This window comes from Bos grunniens, chromosome 8 (genome assembly GCF_055505025.1).
Source record: "Bos grunniens cultivar Pamir isolate PY7600 chromosome 8, Bosgru_T2T1.0, whole genome shotgun sequence".
Classification (NCBI taxonomy): Eukaryota; Metazoa; Chordata; class Mammalia; order Artiodactyla; family Bovidae; genus Bos; species Bos grunniens.
In genome coordinates, this window is record NC_141172.1 from 5,964,729 (window position 1) to 5,977,628 (window position 12,900).

The following is a 12,900-nucleotide window of genomic DNA, read 5'->3' on the forward strand; positions in this document are numbered from 1 at the left end:
TCAATGGGACAGATCAGGTCTGTACCCAGATTCTGCTTGACAAGACGTGAGAAGAGACCTGTTCCAAGGCACATACGTGTTTTCTTATATAATGTTTCCAATTTTAATAAGACCTTTGAAGTTCTCTGAATATTTTTCATATCCATTTTTATATTTCAGTATACTTCTTCCTTTTCTTTTACTAACAAATATATTGTTCAACTAGTTTATAACAGTGAGAATGAGTTTTGAATCTGTAGGAAATATTTCAAAAGAGTGATGCTCTGATTTTTGAAGGTGTGATTAAAAATAATGAAACTTTAACTTGAGAACAGTCACCATCCGCTGGCTGGGTGTTACTTAAAGAGCGTATCAGCTGCAACTAGTCAAAAGCAGCTGAAAAAGATAAAGACGGCTTCAGAGTCTCGCCTTTTAGTACCACCCAGCCACCTAAAGCCTTGCCCTCCCACCATTTACCAGCCACATCTTAGCAGGACACCTGGCACTGGGGTGCCCGCAACCCTGCCCTTTCCAGTGCCCCCAGCTCAGGTAGGTATCAGGGATGGGGTCCCTCTCCTGCTGCGCTCTGTGTGCTAACACAGAGCAGCCAGCTCTGGATCTGGGCAGCCCACAGGGGGCGCATAACAGGATTCTGGAACCCCAGCCTGCCCAGTGTCCTGACAAGGCTATGCTGGCCCAAGTCCAGGCCCAAGGCCATCAACTTGATGTCTTAGCCCATGCAGGCTGCTCTAACAAGAAACCACAGACCAGATGGCTTACAAATAGCAGAAGTTCACTGCTCATAGTTCTAGAGACTAGAAGTTCAAGATCAAAGTGCCTTGCTGCCTGCAGACTGGGTGTCTGAGAACTCACCTTCTAACTTACGTCTGGTGCCTTCTTTTTTTAACATTTAGTTTTATTTATTTTATGTATGTATTTGGCTGCACCAGGTCTTATTAAATAGTTGAGGCATGTGGGATCTCCTTCCCTGACCAGGGATTGAGCTCTGGACACCTGCATTGGGAGCACTGAGCCTTAGCCAATGGGCCACCAGGGAAGTCCCGGCTGTGTCCTCACACGGCAGAGGGGCTGAGGAGCTCTCGGGGGTCTCTTTTTTAAGGGCACTAACCCCCAGGGGGCTCCACCCTCATGACTACCTCCCAAAGGCTGCTCATTCCAACACCATCTCCTCTGGGGGTTGGGGTGTCAGCAGGTGAATTTGGGGGACACAGAATTCAGACCACAGCACAGGGGATGAGGCTCTGGGTTCCAGCCTGTTTTTTGCTGTCTTTCAACTTCCCTCTATTTCTGACTCCTTAACTGAGTACATTCAAGTCATATCCCACACCTGAGGAAGAGCACCGCATCTTCCTCTGTCCTGCCAAGAACCCAGAGATGGGCCTTCGGTCCAGCCCAATTGACCCACCCAACACTGGACTCCGTTTCCCTCACTTTCTGCTAATCAGGAACAGTGGCTGACACAGTGAGTCTTCCTCTGAGGCTCTTTGCTTCCACTTTCCGAGGCTCTGCCCACTCTTGTTCACCTCCCGTCCAGAGCTGATCTCCAGCCTCTCTGTCCCCAAGAGACTCATCCTTCCCTGTGCCCGGGGCCCTGGGCTTAGATGATCCTTTGCCTGGCCTTCACTTTTTGATGCTTGGGTGGTCGGGTCCTATGCCCATGGGTGCCCTTGCCCTGCGTGGGCCCACACACACCTCTGTCATCCCTGTTTCTTTGCCCTGCCATGTTCTCTGTTGTTTCCTTTGGGCAGACGGAGGTACCTTTCAGCACAATCCCTCCAGCATGCCCCTCCCCACCTTGGAAAGCTGGACTGGTCCACCCCCACCCCACCCCCACCTTGGCAGTTTGGAATATTCTTTAGTTCTTTCCTTTTGCTGTAGAATGGCACACGGTCAAAGGACTGCGTGCCTCCAATCATGACTGACTCATGCCCAGTATCAGCTCAACAAACTTTGCAGAGACCTACAAATGCCCCTATCCCTGACATTTCCACCGAACTCTCATTTTCTCTTCCAGATTTGCTGACAATGCACAGGCCCTCCCCACCAGCCCCTGCCCTCCAAGGGCCCCCACTCCTACCCACCGCCGCCTCCCCCCAACCCCCCGGTGGGCACTCCCTAGATAAGACTCAAGCTTTCCAACCTACGGCGCCAGTGTGGGGAAGGCAGACAGCGCGGGGGCCCTGTGGCCCCTCCGCCTGCTGCCCCCAGCCCTTCCCTTCCCTGGCACCATAACAGATGACTTCATGGCAGGACCCAGCTCCTATCAGCTCTGGCCTCCCTGGGACTGGAGCAGGGAGGGGGCCAGGAGGCAGCGGACAGCCTGAGCCATGGTTACTTTGGCGCAGCCTGGGGCTCTGTGGACTGTCAGCCACAGCCTTCAAATCAGAGCCGCCCTGGCCGTGAGAGCACGTGGCCACGTCTCCCAGCCCAGCCTCCACCTCCTCTGAGCTGCACTTGGGGACAGGCGCAGCTGCGACCAGCACCACCACTTAGCCAGGCAGGAGAGCAGAGGGAATCGCCCTTATCCCTTGAAATAAAAGTCCATTCCTGGTCCTGGATCCCCACCCCCCAGATCATTTATTTCCACATCAAAAAATCTTTAAAAAACAAAACATGCTCTCAGAACATTCTGTCTCTTCTCCCTGACCTTCCTTTCTCATCGCAAACCTCTTCTTGACCAAACTCTGAACCCCAGCTCCACACTAAAGCTTCACTCCTGTTCCTGGCTCTTTTTTTTTTTTTTTTTTTTGCATTTGGTTTTCCCACTGTCTGATAATTAGCCCTAGATTCTTTACAAAATTCCTCCTTGGACCCAAGCGTGTGGCTTTTCCTGGTCCAGACAGGCTCTGGTTGGACTAGCTCAAACTGTGGCCCTCACATCAGAGCTCAGGGCCCGTGGCTGTGACTGTGGTCAGGATATCAACATTCAGTAAATAGGCAAGTGAAAATGTCTGAGGTTTGTGAGGTCTCAATCTGATTGGAGAACAAAAGGCTCAGACTGCTTCTAAGGCAACAGCCAGTAGCTTCATCACCTAGTGCTGGAAAATATTAGGCTGAATTCTCCAGGCAAGAATACTGGAGTGGGTAGCCTTTCTCTTCTCCGAGGGATCTTCCCGACCCAGAAATCGAACCCGAGTCTCCTGCATTGCAGGCAGATTCTTTACCATCTGAGCCACCAGAGTACACTCACCGCCCCCCATAAACCCACCTTCCAGACTGATCACCCAGTAAGTCCACCATCAATATTTCATTTCCCATTTTTAACCATCACACCTGGAGGCTCATGTTGGGGGTTGTGTAGGACATAAATGTGACTTGCTCTGTCTTCCCCTCCCTAAGGATGCCCACAGGGGCCTGGGTGGCAGGGAGGTGAGAGGAAACCACAGAAATGCCCCCACCTCCTCCACTCACTGAGGGGGCACTGCTGTGTGGAGCTGGCTTGCTAAGCCCCTTTGGACACAACCCATGGTTGGGCCCATCTTCTTCAAGTCCAGAGACGGGGTTCTTTCTTTCCCAGCTGTGTAGCCTGTGGGGGGTCATTTAACCTTCGTAGCCTTCAGTTTCTCCTTTTCTGTAGCAGATTAAAGAGCTCCGCCTCTTCCTCCCAGGTGGGAAGACCAGAGGACAGCCTCACACTCTGCAGAGCCTGACAAGGTCTCCAGGCTTCCAGCCTCTCATCCCCAGCCCCGGACAGGGGAATATTGGGTGAGTGTATTCCTCTGGCCTCAGGCCCATCACAGCTGGTCCCCTGTGTGCCTGTGTCTATGCCTTTACTTAACAGAAGTAAGGACTCAAAATGAGTATCACGAGCTGCTAGCTCAGTGGCATCAAGACCGTGAACATCAAACAGCAGCGAGGGGCTTGGGACGGGGAAACACGGTCGAGGATGATAATATGGCTGTAGTACCAGCGGGATCATCTCCAGGCCATGAGGTCCCTGAGAGCTGCAGTGGGTCCTTACTGTGTTTCATATCCTTTAGGATGAGCAGAGTCCCTGGCACTCACCTGTGGTAGAAGCCACGCAATAAAGGCCAAGAGTTGTGGGAAAGGGAGGAACGTTGAACATTGATGGTGGAGGGAGTCTTTTTTTTTTTAATTTTTTAATTGGAGGAAAATCGCTTTACAATGTGGTGTTGGTTTCTGCCATACGAGAGTGTGAATCAGCTCTATGTATACATAAATCCCTTCCCTCTTGAGACGCCCTCCTCTCCCCCTCCCCCTCCTCTCTAAGTCATCACAGTGCGTGGAGCTGAGCTCCATGTGCCGGACAACTTCCCACTAGCTTTCTGTGTTACACGTGGTAGTGTATGTATGGCAATGCTACTTTCTCAATTCATCCCAGCCTCTCCTTCCCCCGCTGTGTCCACAGCTGACAAAGGATTAATCGCCAAAATATTAATCAGCTCACACAGCTCAATACCAGAAAAACAAACAACCCAATTTAAAAAATGGACAGAAAACCTAAGCAGACATTTCTCCAAAGAAGACATACAGATGGCCAATAAATACATGAAAAGATGCTCACAGCGCTCATTATTCAGTTCAGTCGCTCAGTCGTGTCCGACTCTTTGCGACCCCATGGACTGCAGACGCCAGGCTTCCCTGTCCATCACCAACTCCCAGAGCCTACTCAAACTCATGTCCATCCATCTCATCCTCTGTCATCCCCTTCTCCTCCTGCCTTCAATCTTTCCCAGCATCACAGTTTTTTCCAATGAGTCAGTTCTTCGCATCAGGTGGCCAAAGTATTGGAGTTTCAGCTTCAGCATCAGTCCTTCCAATGAATATTCAGGACTGATTTCCTTTAGGATGGAGTGGTTGGATCTCCTTGTAGTCCAAGGGACTCTCAAGAGTCTTCTCCAAAAGCATCAATTCTTTGGTGCTCAGCTTTCCTCATAGTCCAACTCTCATATCCATACACGACTCCTGGAAAAACCATATCTTTGACTAGACGGACCTTTGTTGGCAAAGTAACGTCTCTGCTTTTTAATATGCTGTCTAGGTTGGTCATAGTTTTTTTTTTTTCCCCCCCCAAGGAGCAAGCTTCTTTTAATTTCATGGCTGCAGCCGCCATCTGCAGTGATTCATTATTAGAGAAAAAGCAAATGGAAACTACAGTGGGGCAACACCTCACACAGGCCAGAGGGAGTTGTGCTGTCAAGACTGTCCTGCCCAGAGTACCTGGGGATGGTAGACAGAGCAAAGGGAAGCTTACACACCTGTTAGACACGCCCCCTCAAGCTTGGCCACTTTGCATCGTCACTTCCAGGCCACAGTGATGACCTGGGCCCCCAGTGGTTACGCTCATTACTCTGAGTGGCTGCCCCCATTCCCAGGTGAGGCCGGCATGTGCACATCTGCGGCCACGCGCCAGTCATGGCCCTGGCCCCTCCTCCTGGGTCCTCCTCACTGTCTCCAGTCCATCGGCTCAGAGCTGCTGGCCTGACCCCGCCCCGGCACAGCCGTGACCATGGTGACTTCTGGGGAGGTGGGGGAGGCGGAGGGCGGCGAAGCTGTCAGTTGGGGTATTATTGTCCAGATCTGGGAGGCCACTTATCTGGGACGCCCACACAGGGGAAATGAGATAATTTGGCGGCACTTTTCCCACCACTGTCTTATCTTAGCTGGAAAGAAGACAGTGTTTGTGTGTGAAGACATGTGTGTGTGTGTGTGTGCGCGTGTGTGTGTGCGCGCACGCAATTTTACAAACTCCGTGGAAGCCTGCTTGCATGAGGTTCACTCCATGACTTCTGACCATATGGATTATGTCCGTGTGATTTTATGACTTGAGTACAGAGCGTGAGCCCCTGAAGAGTGTCTGTGTGTGGTGTGTTGGAAGAGAAGTTGATGGCACAAAGGGAGATAAGGGGGAGATTGGTGAGAAACAGCACTGGAGAAAATATTAAAAAGATGGAAACAGGGGTTTCGCTGGTGGGACAGTGATTAAGAATCTGCCTTGCAGTTCAGGGGACCCAGGCTCGATTCCTGGTCCGGGAACTAAGATCCCACATGCCTCTGAGCAAGGAGGCCTCAACTATTGAGCCCACGTGCTCTGAAGCCTGCACACCAAGAGTCAATGGGCCTCAGTGAAAAACCATGCATGACACAAGGAAACTCCCACGTGCTGCAACTAAGACCCAAGGAGGCCAAATAACGTTTTTCAAAGAAAGATGAAGACAACCAGTTTTGGTGAAAGGAGGAAGAAATAGGCACTGTTATCATTTTAAAAACTGATATATAGTTGATACACAGTAAAATGTTGGTTTTGATATTTACATACATCCTTAAATGATCACCATGAGTCTGGTAACCCTCTATCCTCATACGAAGTTATTACAGTATTATTGCCCATATTCCTTATGCTGGATGTTAGCATCCCCACAACTGATTTATTACGTCATGTGAGATTTGTATCTCTTCTTTTCCTACTCCTATGTCACACACACCCCACCACCCTCTCTACTGGCAACCACGTGTCTTTTCATTCTGTTGCTTTTTGTTTTCTCGATTCTATATGGACGTGAGATAATGTGGTATTTGCTTTTCTCTGCCTGATTTATTTCACTGAGCGTCCAACCTTCTGGATTCATCCGTGTTGTTACAAATGGCAAGATTTCATTTTTTATGACTGTGTGTGTGTGTGCATTCATGACTCCACTGTGGGTGTGTGTGCATTGTTCTCTGTGTTATTCTCTATCATGGGAGGCCATTTTCCTACGTTTTGTAATTTATTACTATGAAACTATTTTCAGTGAGAATCACCCTAGCCCATCCCGTCTCCTCACGCTACTGGGGGAACCAATACACTCTAGGAAGAGGATTGTTTTCTCCAGGCAGTATTTTATTTGATTCTGCCAAACCCTCCAGGGATGCCATAAACTTGGGACCAATTTTATCATTGTGGTAAAATATACATAAAATTTATCATTTAACCATTTTTGAGTGTACAGTATAGTGGCAGTAAGTACATTCACTTTGTTATGCAACCATCACCGCCATCCATCCCCAGAACTTTTTCATGATCCCAAACTGAAGCTCTGTCCCCATTAAACACTGACTCCCTACTCCCCGCTTCCCCTGGCCCCAGGTAGACACCACTCTGTGAGTGTGACTCTGTTTCTCTGAACTTGACCACTCGGCACCTCGTGTTAGCGGGATGACACAATATCTGTCTCTTTGTGTCTGGCTTGCTTCACTCAAGGTACTGTCTTCAAGATTTATCCACGTTGTATCACGTGTCAGAATTTCATTCCCTGTAAAGGAATTTTTAGGGATTTAGGAATTTTTAGATATCACGCTAAGATTAATAAAATGTTATATGTTATTATATCTCCATTTTTTAAATACAGAGAATTTCATTTCTTTTTAAGGCTGGCTAATATTCCACTGTATGTATATGCCTCATTTTGTTTATCCACTCATCCGTGATGGACATTTGAGTTGTTTGGGACTGACTTTTAAGTGAATTTCTCAGCTGGGGGTAGGGTTATCCTGGGAGATGTTTTCCCACCTAAGGCCCCAGACACACAAAGTCTCCTTCACCAGTGGGTAGGGGGTTTCTAGTTCCCACGTTCCCTGAACAGGGGTCTCAGGTGCAGCTTCCCCTTTTCACAAGCCTGTCCCTGTGAGGGACAAGCCTCTAACCAATCAGATCCACTTCCTGGTCAGAATCCACCCAGTCAGACTCCAGGACCCACGACATCAGCTTTCACACCAACACTCTGGCTTTCGATTCCCTCTTCAACCCCAGAAACTCAGGCTTTCCCTTTCTTGCTTTGGAGAAGTGGTTTTCAACCTTGAGAATCAACTGGGGACATTTTTAAAATCCCAGCACACAACCCAAATCAATCACATTCAAATTTCTGGTAGTCAAAAGTGAGTTTATTTAAATAAAATTGTGCTATGTAATTAAACTACAAGAAGTACCTGACTGTGTAAAAAATTATGGAGGTGAAGCCAAATTATCAAACTATGGTGACCTCTGCTATAGTCCTGATGACTTTGTTAGGCAGCTTTTGAGTTATAGTCCCAACCATGAGAAGCTGTGGTCTGTGATCATACCTAGGCTGTAACATTCTTCTGGAGAGAATATTGACTATGGATTTAATCCAACTACCCACCTTTAGCCTCCTACATGAGATTAACACTTTGTGTTAATCCCTTCTTCCTATGGGGAAGGGACCATTTTTCAACAAAAGAAATGAGTCTGTCCAGTGTCAAACTATTAATAGCAAATGCATGTATCATCTTCATCTTGTCACTTCTACTGAAGAGTATCGTTTCTTTTTAGCCTGTGCATGACTCTTTGGTTGCTATTCAGTTATTTGCATCAACTCCAGTAAACCTGTTAAACATAACAATAGCAACCAGCCAATATTAACACCTTGCCACTTAAGCTGTACTGCTGCCATCAGGGCCCAAAACCTGGACCCCAAATTTTACATTCTTTTTTTGTATTGTGTTACATATATGTAACTTACATAATGAATATATAACTTATACCATATAATACAGTACAATAAATATATATTATATATATACATATTATACTATATATAATATATATAATAATAATATATATAATTATATATAATATATATTATATATTTATTGCACTATATTTTATAGTTTATTTTGTAGTATTTTAAATATGTACTATATTTATATAATAAAATATATAAATATAATAATCATTACTATTATTATAAACTCTTAAACAAAGAGATAAGTGCAGAAAAACGCTCCAATATTACCACCTCCAGGATTTAATAGATGTACCTTGTCATATTGGCTTCAGATTTCTTTAAAGGAAAAAAAAAAAAACGTTCTACATCTCTACCCTCCCCATAGGTAACTTCTATCTTGAATCTTTGTTTGTCATATGCGAGTATATTTTATACTTTTCTGCATGTACTTATATTCGTAAACAACATATGAATTGCATGCGTTTAAATTTTTTACACAGTAAAATGTGTTCGAATCAGAGGATGATTCGTTGTCCGGCGCGCCTGCAGTGCCCACATAGGCCGCTAGATGTCGCTAGGACTCCACTCGTGCAGATCCGGTTTCCCCTTTCTCCTTGACCAGCTTGGGATTTCCGTGTGCGCAAGTTTTAATTCAAGTTTTAACTGCAAGTTTGCAGTTGGAGGCTGTCTACAGGCAAGATACCAGAACGGCAACAGTGATGCTTCCGATGATTTAGTTGAGTTCTTTCCCTAGAGGAAAGACCCGTGAGCCCCAGGGTACAGAGGATGCGTTCAGCTGCGTCAACCTGGGCAGGCAGGTTTCGATCCGGGTCCGGGGTGTCCGGTCCCCTCACTCCAACCCAAGCCTTCCCCCAAGAGAATCACATCTCATAGAGGCACTCTGGTCGTTTGATGGAAGCTCCCTGGAGGCTGCTCTGGGCAGAGGAAGGAAAGCTTCCCTAAATCCACAAGGACAGAGGGGAACCCACGCAGCCTGATGTTTGCCATCCCCGGAGGAGACCGAGCTCCGGGGTCCTCCCGGCTCTAAATCCACCTCCCACACTCCCCAGGTGCTGTAGCGCAGCCCCCAGAGACTCACAGGTCTGGGCTACGCAGGTGTCATTTATCATTGAAGCGACTGTGGCTTAAGCCCCAGGGCGGCTTAGTTAAGATGAAGCTTCCTCAGGTTGCCGATTTAGGGTCAGGGGACAGAGGCTGATCAAACTAGTCAGTCCTAAAGGAGATCAGTCCTGGCTGTTCATTGGAAGGACTGATGCTGAGGCTGAAGCTCCAATACTTTGGCCATCTGATGTGAAGAGTTGACTCATTGGAAAAGACCCTGATGTTGGGAAAGATTGAAGGCAGGAGAAGGGGATGACAGAGGATGAGATGGTTGAATGGCATCACTGACTCGATGGACATGAGTTTGAGCAAGCTCTGGGAGATGGTGAAGGACAGGGAAGTGACATGCTGCAGTCCATGGGGTCGCAAAGAGTTGGACACGACTGAGTGACTGATCAACAGTAGAGGCTGAGAAACTGTTTGGACCATAGTCAGATCTTGGCTTTCCCTGAAACCACCGCGCAAATTAACCCCGTGTCCTCCCCACCCTCCACCCCATCCACAGCAGAGCCCTGAGAGCACGCGTCTACTTCCCCACACACTAAAACCTGCCAACAGACACAGCGAATGGTGATGAAACAAGAAAAAGTCCAGGGAAGAGAGTGCTGCCAGTTTGACATCTTTCCAGGAGTTACTGTGGCCAGTGGTCTTCCCAGCAGACATCCGTTTTTCCTAACAACGATTTGGCCTAGAGACAGGGTCATGGACCAAGGATAGGGCTCTAAGCCCTAAGAGGCCTGGGCCCTGGTGGCATTGCCCAGGTCTCAGGCTCCATCTGGCTGGCCCCTGCCAGACCTGCCCCCTCTCTGGCCCCGGGGGCCCTGGGGGAAGCCTGTCCAGGCCGTGGGAGTTTGGCTACCATTATCTGGCCCTTATCTGGGCCCACTTAGTTCAATGACTAGGAGCCGACCTGAGGGTCACGCCTGTCTCCAGAGAGTCCGTGCTATCTCAGTGACCTGCAGAAACCCTGGCATGAGCTCATGTTTTCTGACGACAGAGAGGACCCTGCCGTATCATGGCCCTGCACCCCCGCCCCCAGCGTCTGGCCAGAGCCTGGTGGAGGCTCCATGGCTACTCACTGAAATAGCAACGCTGATAACTGGGGCAGACAGGAACGCACTGATGAATTTCCATTGAGAAAAGTGCCCCCCTCCCCTTGCTCTCCCCTCTGTGCTCACGTGGTCCCACTTGGAGGAGCATTCAGGTTCACAGGCTGGGCCTTTCTCAGACACAGCCTCAAACCTGTCCCCACCCCATGACCGATCCATGTTGATGTATGGCAGAAACCAACACGGTATTGTAATTATTCTTCAGTTAAAAATAAATAAATTTTTAAAAATAAAAATAAATTTAAAAAACTGTCCCCACCCCTGTGAAGTCTTGCTGTGACCACAAACCCCTGGAAAAAGAATGCATCCAAGAATTTGTCCTAAAACATAGTTGCTCCTCATTGAGGAAAATACTGTAAGGGTAGAAACCTCGTTTTTTTACTCATCTGCATGTTCCAGAATCTGATGCCACCCAGCATACCGTGGGCTGCTCAGTAGAGAGGGACTGGGTTTGATTGGACTGGGGAGGGCTGGAAGAACACAACCCACCCTCCAGCTCCCCAACTTGCTGGGAACTTGGGCAGGTTAATTTCCTCTCTCTGGTTCACACAGAGTCAGTTTACACAGCCTTAAACCTTTGTTAAAAAGCAACATTCGGTGCATGTACGTCTAATGCGATTACTAACATATCCACGTTTACAGCTATCACCTCGCTTGTGATTCCCTTTTGTCTCGGTTCCTCTCTGTTTGTTTTTCTCTCTCTTCTTGGCATCGCTTGATCTTGATTAATTTTATCATTCCTTTTCTTTTATCCCTCTACCACCTTGGAAGTTATAAGCCCTGTTTTTATCACGACTACCTTGGAGAGCACAGCATGCAGAATTAAATTCTTATCAGAGTCTGAAGTTGAACAATTTGTCTATCCCACTCCCAGAGAGTATCACAGCCTATAACACTGCAGTTCCACTTATCCCCCCAGCTGGTTTGCTATTGCTGTGCGTGTCAGTTTTTCCAGTTCTTCTTTCAAAGACCAATAACTATGGATGTTGTTTTATACAGTGTCTGCTGCTACGTCACTTCAGTCGTGTCCGACTCTGCGAGACCCCACAGACGGCAGCCCACCAGGCTCCCCCATCCCTGGGATTCTCCAGGCAAGAACACTGGAGTGGGTTGCCATCTCCTTCTCCAATGCATGAAAGTGAAAGTGAAGTCGCTCAGTCGTGTCTGACTCTTAGCGACCCCATGAACTGCAGCCTTCCAGGCTCCTCTGTCCATGGGATTTTCCAGGCAAGAGTACTGGAGTGGGGTGCCATTGCCTTCTCCAGATACAGTGTATATTCACTCACATTTACTCACATATTTGCTCACTTGCTTGGATCTCTGTTCTTTTTTTAAAAAAAAAAAAATTATTTGGCTGCATTGGATCTTTAGTTGCAGCCTGAGAACTCAATTGCGACATACGGGGTCTAGTTTCCTGGAGAGGGATCGAACCTGGGTCCCCTGCATTGGGAGTGCAGAGTCAGCACCACTGAGCCCCCAGGGAAGTCCCTCTATTTATTCTTGTGTCTCAGTCATGCCCCAACTAACACCCGGCACAGCCAAATGAATAAGTACATTAAAAGAAAGAAAACTGGGACGGGACTTGCATTTGACTAGCACTTTCCATGTAGTCCCAGGAGGGTCATGCCTGCTGCCTGGGTTAGCAAGGAGGAGCTGAGGAACAGTGGGAAAGAACCCACCTGCCAATGCAGGAGACGTAAGGGACACAGGTTCGATTCCTGGGTGGGGATCCCCTGAAGGAGGGCATGGCAACCCACTCCAGTATTCTTGTCTGGAAAATCCCAGGACAGAGGAGCCTGGCGGGCTACAGTCCATGGGGTCGCAAGAGTCAGATATGATTGAGCAACTAACCAACAATAATAACTTATCTGTGTAAATACCCGCAACTGAGGCCAGGTCAAGCGACCCCTGAGTCTTTCCTTCCTCAGCCCCAGCCTTCCCCGGCCCCGGCCACCTGTCTCTCAGCCCTGTGTCTGCAGCCACATCCGACACCCGGGTCGTCCCCAAGGATAGGCAGACGTGTGGGGAGACCTTTGGGAGATCAAGGGCATGGGTGGGAGAGGAAAACAGGAAGGTGGGGTGATAAGGAGAGAGTCTTGAGGGAACTGGGGGAAAACAAAAAAAAAAAAACCCTTAAAAACAGCAGGTTTGGAGAAATCCTGGCCTGAAGAGTAGCTGTTGCTGGTCATCGACAGGGACAGCAG

The 12,900-nt window shown here is 48.2% G+C and overlaps 1 pseudogene; it reads left to right on the top strand.

Annotated features, from left to right (window-relative positions):
• The first annotated feature begins 413 nt into the window (after positions 1–413).
• On the top strand, positions 414–10,846 carry LOC147366592 (uncharacterized; annotated as a pseudogene).
• Positions 10,847–12,900: the final 2,054 nt, after the last annotated feature.